Genomic DNA, 12,863 nt, shown 5'->3' with positions numbered 1-12,863 from the left:
AAAATAGGAGGGTCAAACCCAGAAACTCTGGGAAGGAGGGACTATAGGAGTGAGGGTGACCAAATCCCTAAGGATAGGGGTGGACGCATAGAAGGCTCATGGATGGAGCAATACGGTCCAACCCGGTCGGTGTACAGTACCTTCCAGGCACATAATACCTTCCAGGTATATAATAACTTCTAGGTGCGACATAAAGCCCTCTAGACGAAGACAATGACACACACTCGAGAGAAACAAATGATGAATACTAAGAGGGGGGGAGTAAATTATTATACCAATAAATATTGAACTCAAACACTTAAACACTTTATCAGTAAACCGGTATAATGAATTTACTAACAAACCGGTTAAAATAAATGCAAACCAAACAAAAAATAAGGCATTCACCCATAGGAGCACAATCACCATAACACAAGAGATTTTGACGTGGAAACCCAAATGGGAAAAACCATGGTGAGATGAAACTCACAAGTAACTATCTACAGAGTAGTAACTAGACAGGTTAAGGTCATACAATGTTCTTCACCAGAACAGATTCTGTTAGGAATCTCAATCTCTGTTAGGAGACAAGTCCGATTAAAGACTACCTTGTGAGAGGATTTCAGATCCACAGTTGTGAACCACCTTGTTAGAGGATTTACAAAGGCTTTGCTAGGCCTACCTAGTTAAGGGTTTTAGACTTGTCGAAGATGTGAGTAATCAACAAGTGAGTGATCTAAATACTAGCACAATATGCTTGGTTAGATCCTTGATAGCTCATTGTTAATGCATTTCAACATTACTTCAGTCTTCAATATCTCCACACTCTGTTTCTTCACACATACCTAATCTTCTTCTATGATCGCACATACAAAAACCTCATCAACCACCTAAAACCCTAACAACACCTAAAACCCTAGACATGATGTCCTTATAAAGGAATCTGATTTCATGTCGGTCCAATAGGATTACATTGCAAGTTCCTAGGTTCAGTGCATCTGGACACATTTGATAACATGACACAAAATCACCGCCAAAGTGTCGGTGGATGATAACTCATCACAAAAATACTGGTGGGTAACTTATCACAAAGTAATACCGGTTCATACATTTACTGATTACCCGTTCACACATTTTACCAATGACCGGTTTGTCAAAATGAAGATTGGGAAAAATGATAACAACCACTTTGTTCCTTTGTACCGCTTTGGGATCCTCGAACCGCTTGAGGTCTTCATATCGCTTGAGATTGGTAAACACTTTCTGCAAAACACCGATAGTCTAAAGATTATAATACATAATACCAGTTGGAACAAATACCGGTTGAGCATAACTCATACATACAAAAAGTGATCTCAAAGCAAGTGTGTGTCCATCAATGACAATCACAACATCATCATAAAAAATGCCAACAATCTCCCCCTTTGGCATTGATGGCAACACTTAGGAAAATTTTGACATCTAAGTGTTTTACAACAAAAATATGCCATAATCAAAATTACTCCCCCTAAGCATATACACTATCCCTTTTGTAGAAAATACAATGCATACTACTCCCTTAAAGAGATAACATGAAAGTATACATAGCATTCCAAAATTTTAAAATACAAAATACTACTCCCCCTTTGCCAACAATGACAAAGTATTGTAGAATAACCCTTGTTTCTCATTATCATTAATATAATAAATGTTTATGACAACAATGAGTGAAACTTATCAAAAATCGATTTAAAATCCTGCATAAAGGTCTTCATGGATAAAGACCATGACTCAAGTAATGAGGTAGCCACCTCACTTTCTGTTTGCATCTGGGATACCTGTTCCTCCATGGCATCTATTGTGCTCATCTCTTGAGTGACCGTTAAGGCATCCAGATTAAGATAGCACTTCTGAAGTATTTGTAGTCTAGGTAGTAGAACAAGTTGAAGTTCTAGCAAATCTCTAGTCCGGTTGCTAATCTCCAACTCTATTGTGGTAGACTGGAGCTGAAACTGGTGAACAGTTTGCCCATATGTAGTAAAGGAATCATAGGGTGTCTTGAAGGTGCTTATAAATGCCTGCAAATAAGATTGCAGTTTTTCTTTCTGTGCAAGCACATCGTCACAAAATAGATGGGGTTGGCTTATCTTACTGAGCAGTAGTTTTCCCTCATCCACAACATCTCTTATGTCCTTCTGCTCTTTTTGAAGTTCAGACCGGAGCTCGTTCAGTTTCTTCACTAAGGCAGTGTTTAGTGCCTTTTGATGCTTCTTCTGTGCATTAGCTTCAACCACCTCTTCCAGGCATTGTACCTGGTTTTCCACAATTGTACATAGAAGTTTTAGTTGGGCCAAAGAGGAATCGGTACTGGGGAGGTTAGTACCGGGAATCAAACTGGTAAGTGTTTCAACCGCAGTTTGAATAACATCTTGCTCCTTTTTCCTCCTTAATGCTTCCAGTCGCTCCTGTGCAAGCTTAATGCTTTGGAGCAGCTCCGATTCATTTGCAGATTGGAGGTTAATAGGACTGGTAATGTCAGTCGGTTTGGCTTGACTATCGGTTGCCTTTGGTGTCTCCACATGTGTGCTCTTTGCCGCTTCCTTCTTCACTTCAACCTTTTGCTTTTCCTCTTCTGCCTTCTTTTGTTCCTCTGCTTCTTTCTTTTTCTTCTCTTCTTCCTTCTTCCTTTCTTTTTCCTTCTGCTTCTCTTCTTCTTTCTTCTTCTCCTCTTCCTATTTTCTCTTCTCTTCTTCCTTTTTCCTTTTCTCTTCTTCTTTTCTCTTCTCCTCTTCCTGTTTCCTCTTCTCCTCTTCCTGTTTCCTTTTCTCTTCTTCTTTTCTCTTCTGCTCTTCCTATTTCCTCTTCTCCTCTTCCTATTTCTTATTCTCTTATTCTTTTCTCTTCTCCTCTTCCTGTTTCTTTTTCTCCTCTTCTTCTTGTTTCCTCTTCTCTTCCTCTTGATTCTTTTTCTCTTTCTCCGCTTGCACTTTATCAGCCTTTTATTTGTCCTGTTTTTCCTTGTCCACTCTCTCTTTATCAACATTTTCCTTTGTTGCATCCAGAGTGATATTTTCCCCATCCAAAGCATCAACGTCAATTGTGTCCATCTGTTCAGTGATCGGTTCTCCTTCACTGTCATATACCTGATCCGGTTTTTCGGTTTCTAGTTCTTGCTCAGCATTCTTGTTGGCTTCAGACAATTGGTGCAACCTCAGAGCGGCTTTGGCATGTGAGTGTGTATCTTTCACCACTTTAGGAACTTTCCCTTCCAGTAATAGGAGTCTTCTTCTTCTCATGAAGAAGAGGCCTTTGTATTTATCCATAACTTCATAGAGTTCTGAATTTGACACATCAGGAAAATATTGTGCAAAAATTTCTTCTCTTATTTCCCGTTCCTTTTTCTATGGCTATGCGCCATTTGTTATCTAAAGAATTGTATAAAGAATTTGGTGTCACAGATCTAATTTCTGATGGCGACCGGTCATTAATGCATAGATATTGAATAACTTCCTGTTTGACTTCCTCCTTTTCATTATCATTAAAATCATCAAAATGATCTGTTAAATCATTTAGCACTTTTCTCCTAATATTCTTGATAGTTCTTTGACAATGTGTCAATGGTTTGTAAGAGGAAATGTCTATATTTACTGGTGCTGACGATGTCGGTTCATTGCTGGTTGTCTTTGCTTTCTTCCTCATTTGCCTAGTCTTTTTAGGCTGCACTTCAGGTTCTGTATCCTCAGAATTTGGTGAGGTGTTCTTAGTTTTCCGCTTTCTTTCAATGACCTTGGCAGGTGCAACTTCTGGTTTCTTCTTGGCCGATGACCGCTTGGTCACTTTTGGACTTGCTGAAGTAATCAGTGCCGATACCGATGGCACTGCCTTTCCCTTCTTCACTGAAGGCTCTTCAACTGGTGTTACCCTTTCCAAGTAGGTGCCGGTTCTTTTCTTCTTTGGATCAAGAGGCGAGGCAAGTAGGGTAGAGGCATACCCATCTAGCATGTCATACATCACCTCATATCCCATAGGCTCCACTTCTTCCTTTCTGGGCTCAACCGCCTCCATTATGCACTCATCTACTCTGATGATAAAGTAGATGTCCTCTTCATACTTCTTGACAATATCGCCAGATATCCTCATCCTCTGGCTCATCTTTCGCTTGAATTCATCAAAGTATTTGTTCAAGACTTCAGGATAACCAGTTCCCACTGCTTGAAGACTTTCTCTAATTTGCTTGGTAACCGGTTGGTCAGCAGACCATTGAACATCACCGACTCCCAAAAAATAGCCTTGAAAATAGAAAAACAAACCTACCAATAGTTGTTCAAATTTAAATCTTAAGGCATTGTCTTGTTTGATAGACTTCAAGTTTACCAGAAGTTTCCTCTACATACAGGTGCATAGATCAAATGATGCATCTTCCACGATCATTCTGTAGGCGGCATTTACCGCAGCAGCAGAGATAGAGTTGATTCTGCTAGCATAGAATGTCTGGTATCCAATCACCATGCAGGCATACTTGACCAACTCATCCTTGATGGTGTTAATGGTCATTCCTCATTGGTCGCTCACAGAACTGGTGAGCTTGATCATTTCCATCTTAATGACTTTCCTTAGGGCTGGCACTTCTCCAACGTTACAGAAACCAGTGACGACATGAATCGCTTCTGGTGTGATGTCATGTGTCCGCTCAAGATACATTTTGTCACTGTGTACTTTGCTTAGGATGATGCGAATGTGATCTTCTGTGAATTCTTCAATAAAATAGACCGCATTGTGAAGTTTCTTTCTTTCCAGGATGCTGTATTCCAGTTTGATCTTCTTGTCATCCCCACAAAATAAACCTAACCGAGAATGGATCACTAGGGATCCTAGATCTTCTATTTTGCAATCAATATAATTTGAAATACCTTCCTCAACTATAACACCAGCGGGTATCCGGGACAGGGCATTGTATTTCATCTTCCTTTGTATGAAATCTGCTGAATCACTAGGTGCACTTGAACTGGAGTGCGAAGCAGAAGCCATGATAAACAAAGAAGCTCAATACCTTTGCAAGTTGAGATTTGGGGCTTTGAAACTGTAGCTAGCAACACACCACTTCGGTCACTTGGAACACCGCTTGGGGTTCTTCACTTGACTGATTGATACTATCTCTGGATTCTACTTCAAAGTTTTTGAAATCTCTCTGAATCACAAAACAAATCGCCTTTGGTTGCTCTACACTTGAGAATTTATTCGCTCACAAATTGATAAGTGAAAATGACTTGAAAATCCCTTTTAAACAAATTCTTCACCTACCATAATAAATGCTCCACCATTAGGTTATAAATCCTAATTTTGCCTTTTACCATTTCCGGTCTTCTGTTGATTGATAGGTAACACATACTGGTTAAGGTCTTTTACCGGTGTAAACCCGGGGTTCGAAATATTTCACCGATTTGTTCCCCCTAAGCTTTTCTGAAGCTAGTTTGCTGGTTCAGTGACTTCCACACTAGGTGCAGAAACCGGTTCTTCTTGTGATACTTCTTTAGGTTTCTTCTTCCATGTTGTCTTCATATCTACTTGAACAGTTTCAACAACAATCTTTCCTTCCGGAGTGACCGGTATATCATCTGATATGTTCTTTCTCATCTTGCAGATTCTAGCTGTGTGACCTGGTTTGTTGCAATGATAGCAAACCATTCCAGGTGCTCTCCATGGTCCATTATTCATGTTTCCATTCTTCCTTCTGCATGTTGCAGTAGTGTGACCACTACCATGACAGATCAAACAGGTTGCTCTCCAACCGGTTGCCACTTGATAGCTACCACCACCTGACTAATGGTCATAGGCATTATATCGGTTTGGATTCTGGTTCACAGAGGATTCAGGAAAAACTCCTTGAGTCCTTTGAGGATATCTCCTAGTGTTGTGCATAGCAGACCTGCATTCAAATGCTCTATGCCCAAACTTGTTGCATGCATAATAATTTCCATTGAATCTATTGAATCTAGGTTATTGTTTAGAAAATAAGGAAAGTTATTGTAGGCCTTATTTCTACACACATTAGCAGTATGTCCTTCCTTGAGACAATTAAAGAAAACTAGTTTAAAATTTTGCTTACCTTTGTCCTTTGATGTCGGTTGCTTCTTTGATGCTACATCTTTTGTTCCAGAGGTCTCACCTTCCTCATAACCCAAAAAACCAAGTCCAGTGGTATTCTTTACCGGTTTTGCTGATTCAAGCTTTTGTTCTAGCTTAACAGTACTTTGATTGAATTTGGCAAGTATTTCCTTTGACTCAGTGAGTTCCTTGGAAATAACAGCATTGGATTCCTTCAAGGTTGCATTCTCAGAAATAGCTATGTTTAGTTCACCTTGCATTTCTTATTTTTCTATTTTACTCTCTTGGAGATGAGCGGTAAGTGTGCTGATTTCTTGCTTCAGCTTGGAGATCTCATGATCTTTGTCTTTTACCAGATCTTCAGCTTTCCTCTAGTTCTCAAGCTCTTGACACATTCTGATAGTCAGTCCTTCCAGTTCCCTTCTTAGGTTAGCATTAGACTCATTCAGTTTTTCAACTTCTTCAACTAGGGCTTCCATGTCTGCTTCATCAGAAGAACTGTTTTCAGTAAGCTCCATCAGTTTCTCAGCATGCTCTCTTCTTTTTGCTAGAGAGGCTTTATATTTGACTTTGAGTTCATCAAAGGCTTTCTCAGTCTGAGTGAGACGATGAGTAAGCTCCCTCACAGTGTATTCCCCCATATCTCCTTCCAAGTGGTTAAACTTATAGAAAGGTTGGCTCTGATACCAATTGATGAATACTAAGAGGGCGGGGGGGTGAATTAGTATTCCAATAAATACTAAACTCAAACACTTAAAACACTTTAGCAGTAAATCGGTATAACAAATTTATTAACAAACTAGTTAAAACAAATGCAAACCAATAGCAAATAAGGCATTCACCCACAGGAGGACAATCACCATAACACAAGAGATTTTGACGTGAAAACCCAAATGGGAAAAACCACAGTGAGATGAAACTCACAAGTAACTATCTGTAGAGTAGTAACCAAACCGGTTAAGGTCATACAATGTTCTTCACTAGAACATATCCTATTAGGAATCTCAATCTCTGTTAGGAGACAAGTCCGATTAAAGAGTACCTTGTGAGAGGATTTCAGATCCATAGTTGTGAACCACCTTGTTAGAGGATTTACAAAGGATTTTCCAGGCCTACCCGGTTAAGGGTTTTGAGACTTGTCAAAGATGTGAGTAATCAACAAGTGAGTGATCTAAATACTATCACAATATGCTTGGTTAGATCCTTGATAGCTCACTGTTAATGCATTTCAACATTACTTCAGTCTTCAATATCTCCACACTCTGTTTCTTCACACATACCTAATCTTCTTCTATGATCGCACATACAAAAACCTCATCAACCACCTAAAACCCTAACAACACCTAAAACCCTAGACAGGATGTCCTTATAAAGGAATCTGATTTCATGTCGGTCCAATAGGATTACATTGCAAGTCCCTAGGTTTAGTGCATCTGGACACATTTGGTAACACAACACAAAATCACCGCCAAAGTGTCGGTGGATGATAACTCATCATAGAAATACCGGTGGGTAACTCATCATAGAGTAATACCGGTTCATACATTTACCGATTACTGGTTCACACATTTTACAATTACCGGTTTGTCAAAATGAAGACTGGGAAAAGTGATAACAACCGCTTTGTTCCTTCGTACCACTTTGGGATCCTCGAACCGCTTGAGGTCTTCATACCGCTTGGGTCTTCATACCACTTGAGATCGGTAAACACTTTCTGCAAAACACCGATAGTCTAAAGACTATAATACATAATACTAGTTGGAACAAATACCGGTTGAGCATAACTCATCCATACAAAAAGTGATCTCAAAACAAGTGTGTGTTCATCAATGACAATCACAACATCATCATTAAAAATGCCAACAACAAAAGCTTCCAAAGTTCATGGGTGATGAGTCGGAGGACCTCGTATGACATTGTAAGACATGCGTGACCATCTGGGAGGCAAATGGCCAAGACGACCAGGATTACTGGTTGAAGGTATTTCCGACCACCCTGCAAGGAATAACAATTGATTAGTATACGGACTTGGATGCCCAGTATCAAACATCATGGAACAACTTGAAGAAGGCTTTCCAGGAGGAGTTTAAACTCCTACAAGATGACAATGAAATCTTTGTGGAAATTTACAATACCAAGTAGGGAAAAAGTGAAAGTGTAAGAGCTTACAACAGAAGGTTGAGGGAACTGCTCAACAAAATGGAGAACCAACCGACTAATGACTTGAAGAAGAGATGGTTTGTAGAAGGACTGGTAGCGTCTCTCAGATGAAAGATGAAGGTGGTCCCTCCGCCCTCATATGACGGAGCATACAACCGTGCAATGGTTATTGAAAGTGAAAACAAGACATCCTGAGGGAAGCGTCAGGTGAGTGATGGTGATAGTATAGATGAAGACAATGACGAGGAATCTAAGACCGTACAAGCACTCCGAAGGGATATGATGAGAATAATGAAAGAATTGAAGGCTAACAAAGAAAATAGCAAGGATGGAAAGGAACTGTGGTGCACCGACTGTAAGACAGAAGGGCACACTAAGGGGAGTTGCCCTCAAAAAGCCTTCTATGACATCTTCCAAGTAATGGGACATTCCATCAAGGAATGTTCGTACAACTTAAAAGAATAGAGCACCCAAGTGCTCTTCACCCAGCCTGACCAAGTCACACTGCCAACGACACCTCCGAAGCGGACAACAAACTCGGACACCTCTCTTGCAGGGTACCGAAACAACCAGTAGGGTAACAACAAGTCCAACAATAACACGTTGAGGAGTAGAATTCAGTACGACACAAAAGGATGACCCATGATCCATTGCCAAAAATGCAACGAGTGGGGTCACTTTGCGCGGAAATGTCAAAATGGAGATAGTGCGGGGATTTTGCTGTGCAAATGGTGTGGTCCAGGAAATCACGAGGACATAGAGTGTCCAAAGCAAAAAGGGGTGAATATGCTGGAGGTAAAGGAACCAGAGGAAGGTGTACTGGAAATCACAAGATTCAAAGTAAGAAAGCCACATACCTTGACCCTCGCACGAAGAAGGAAAGACTCCGGGAGGCTAGGGCAGACATTGAACATGCAATGGCAGAAGAACGGAGGGCCTTGCACCCAATTGCCAGTACTCCACTTTCGTCAAGACCGAAAAAAAACTATCATTAAGAAGATGTTACAAACTACTATACCCGTACAGGTATCCGACCTCCTATAGACCATGCCGTAGTTGAGGATGGCCTTGACAAATGCAGCCAGTGACACCACTGCCGACATAACCATCTAGTATGACTCTAGTGACAGAACCTGGTATGGATGCTATAGACCCTATGTTGCTCACAGTAAGCATTGGACGAAAACCTGTCATGGTAGAGATGGAGATAATGGGGCAGAAGCTCACAAACACCATTGTGGATGGCAGGTCCGACGTCAACGTGCTACCAAAAGAAACTTGGAGGGCTCTTAGCAAGCCTACCCTCTGGACACCAACATTCCACCTTGTCGGTGCAGATCAACACAACATCAAACCCCTCGGGACTCTCATGGCACAAAAGGTGGTGATTGGTACACAACAATTCTTTGTGGACTTCATGGTCATTCCAATGGAAAGGAAAGTGTACGACGCCCTCCTCGAAAGGGGATGGCTGATCATGGCCAAAGCCAATCATAAATGGAAAAGGAATACATTATCGATTGAGAGTGAGGGCCATAAGCATGTGATTGAACTGGGGAACCAGGCCATCAGTGAAGAACTTGCATCATCTGACTCCAACTCAGATGACTCAAACAGATGGGAGTGGGGTTCCGAAGGAGACAGAGGAGGGATGGAACTCAACAAGGAAGGAGTGATGGAACTGGATGGATGCTCTAAAGATGAAACTAGTTCATTGGCCAAACTCTTCCATTGGCAAATGGAGGACTATGAGGTATTCCACCCGGAGTGCCACATGTTGCAGATATGCGAGATTGGGGAATCAAGTGGCAGTATGGAAGAGCAGTCATTTCCCCTAGAGTACGGTAGGTACCAGGAAGGGGTGGGACAGGTGGATGACACACCAACCCACTAGTTTGAACGAGAAAAACCTATCAAGTACGAGGAAAATAATGTGAAAAAGTCAATCTAGGTAAGGACGAGGACCCGTAGGTGATACTCATAGGGGATGATTGGAATCCCATACTGAAGGCAATGAATTTTAGGATATTTGTGGAGTACAAGGATGTCTTTGCCTGGACTTACAAGGACTTGAAGGGGGTACCTCCAAAATTGTGCGTACACTACATATCCCTTGTACTAGGAGCCCAACCCGTACAGAGGAGGCTGTACATGATGAACAAGAACTATGCGGCCAAGGTGAATGAGGAAATCAACAAAATGATGGAGGCTGGGATCATATTTAAGGTGGAGACAAGTGACTATGTCTCCCCAGTTGTTATTTCCGTCAAGAAGGAGGCTAACCAGATAAGGATATTTGTAGATTTCAGGTACCTAAACGCAGTAACAATCAAAGATCCATTTCCAATCTTGTTCATAGACAACATCTTGGAAGAAGTAGCCGGGCATGAGATATACACGTTTCTAGATGGGTTCTCGAGATACAATCAAATAAGTATTGCAGAAGAAGATAAACTAAAGACTACCTTCATGGTGGAAGAGGGGGTGTATGCCTACAATCGCATGCCCTTCGGACTATGTAATGCACCGACAACCTTCTAGAGAATAATTTTACACATCTTTGACAAAATGTCAGTAGGGAATTTCAAGGTGTTCTTGGATGACTGGTCTATTTTCAATGACCAAGACACTCATCTGAAGGCACTCAGAGAATGTATGGAGAGGTGTCACAGATCTAGGCTAGCTCTCAGCCCGAAGAACTACAGGGAAAGCTCCTTGACCACATTGTTTGTAAATAAAGACTAAAGACAGACCCAGACAAGATAGGGGTGATTATCAATATGAAGAGTCCGATGAATGTAACAAGGGTGAAGTCATTCTTAGGCCATGTTGGCTACTATCAAAGATTCATCAAAGGGTTTGCGCAAGTTTCCTGGCCCCTATACAAGATGACAAGGAAGGAGGAGCCGTTCGTATGGGGTACAGAGCAAGAAGGAGCCTTCAAGAAACTGAAGGAGCGGCTAGTGAGTGCACCAATATTGGTGTACCCAGATTGGAATAAAGAGTTTCACATACACGTCGATGCCTCCAACTTTTCCATTGGTGCCACCCTTGCACAAGTGGGGATGCAGGGACTGGATCACCTCGTCTTATTTGCTAGCTAACTTTTGTTGAGGGTTGAATAGAACTATAGTACAATGGAGAGAGAGGCACTTGGGATGGTGTACGCCGTTCAAAAGTTTCGCCACTACTTGCTGGCTACCCCGTTCACATTTTATGTGGACCACGAGACAATAATGTACTTGGTAAATAAACCGATCATTTAGGGTCAGGTAAGTAGATGGCTACTACTCTTGCAAGAATTCACCTTCACCATTATTGTGCAACCAGGGAAGTCCCATGTGATAGCCGATCAACTGTTACGTATCAGGTCAAGGGAGTTGAATGAAGGGGTAAACGAGGACTTTCCGGATGCGCACTTATTCCAGATTGCAGTACTGCCATCGTGGTATGAGAAGATCGACTAGTACCTCTCTACTTCCACATTCCCGTAGGGGATGCCACCAAGGGAACAATGGAAACTGGCACTAAAGAGTAAGACCTTCCAACTGATCAATGGTCTTCTATATAAAATGGCACCTGATCAAGTCTTGAGGAGATGTGTGATGGAGGAGGAAATCCCCACTGTCTTGAAGGAAGCACATGATGGATTAGCAGGGGGACACATGGGAACCTGATGTAACCGCACGGAAAGTACTTCTGGCTGGTCTGTGGTGGTCAACTCTATGCACTGATTCCCGGGAGTGGGTGGTCGAGCGTGACACTTGCTAACGTGCGGGGAAACCACTCAAACAAGACTTCATGCCCCTCTTTCCCTCCCAGCCGTAGGAGCTATTTGAAAGGTGGGGTCTAGATTTTGTGGGACCTTTGAAGCCAAGCAGTATACATAGGTGCAAGTATATTCTGGTGGCTACAAAATACCTCACTAAGTGGGCAGAAGTTAGAGCCCTACTAGATAACATTTCTCTTAGTATGACATGGTTCTTGTATGAACAAATTGTCACCAGGTACGAGATACCCCTTCAAATCAAAATTTCTCTAGCCCGTACTACCCCCAAGTGAATGGACAAGCGAAGGCGACCAACAAGGTATTGGTGTCAATAATCTATAAGGCGTGCGGGGTGGAGCAGGAGGATTGAGAAGAAAGGCTATCGATAATACTATGGGCTTACTGCATGGCCTACAAAGTCACTACAGGGAATACCTTGTTCCATCTCATGTACGGACAAGAGGTTGTGGTACCTGCAGAATACACCGTACCAAGCCTGCAGGTGGCAATGGACAATAGACTTGGTGATGAAGAGAGTCTGAGTGCAAGGCTTGGCAACCTGGTAAAACTGGATGAATGAAGGGTAATGGCATAGTGGGCAATGAAGGTAGCACAATAGTGGCAAAAGTTCTGGCATGACAAACACCTACGGTGAGTCAAATTCTGACTGGGGCAACTCATTTTGAAGTATAACAATCGTAACGAACTGCAACTAGGGAAGTTCAAAGTTCATTGGCTCGAACCCTATAAAATCAGGGAGGTCGGGAAGAATGGAGAAATTAAGCTATCCACCTTGGATGACAATCCAATCAGGGACCCAGTGAATGGTTCGAAACTAACTATAAAATGAAACAAATCTGTGATGGTGGCC

The sequence above is a fragment of the Cryptomeria japonica genome, chromosome 10 (assembly GCF_030272615.1).
Source record: "Cryptomeria japonica chromosome 10, Sugi_1.0, whole genome shotgun sequence".
NCBI classification, from domain to species: Eukaryota; Viridiplantae; Streptophyta; class Pinopsida; order Cupressales; family Cupressaceae; genus Cryptomeria; species Cryptomeria japonica.
This window is presented reverse-complemented; position numbering follows the sequence as displayed.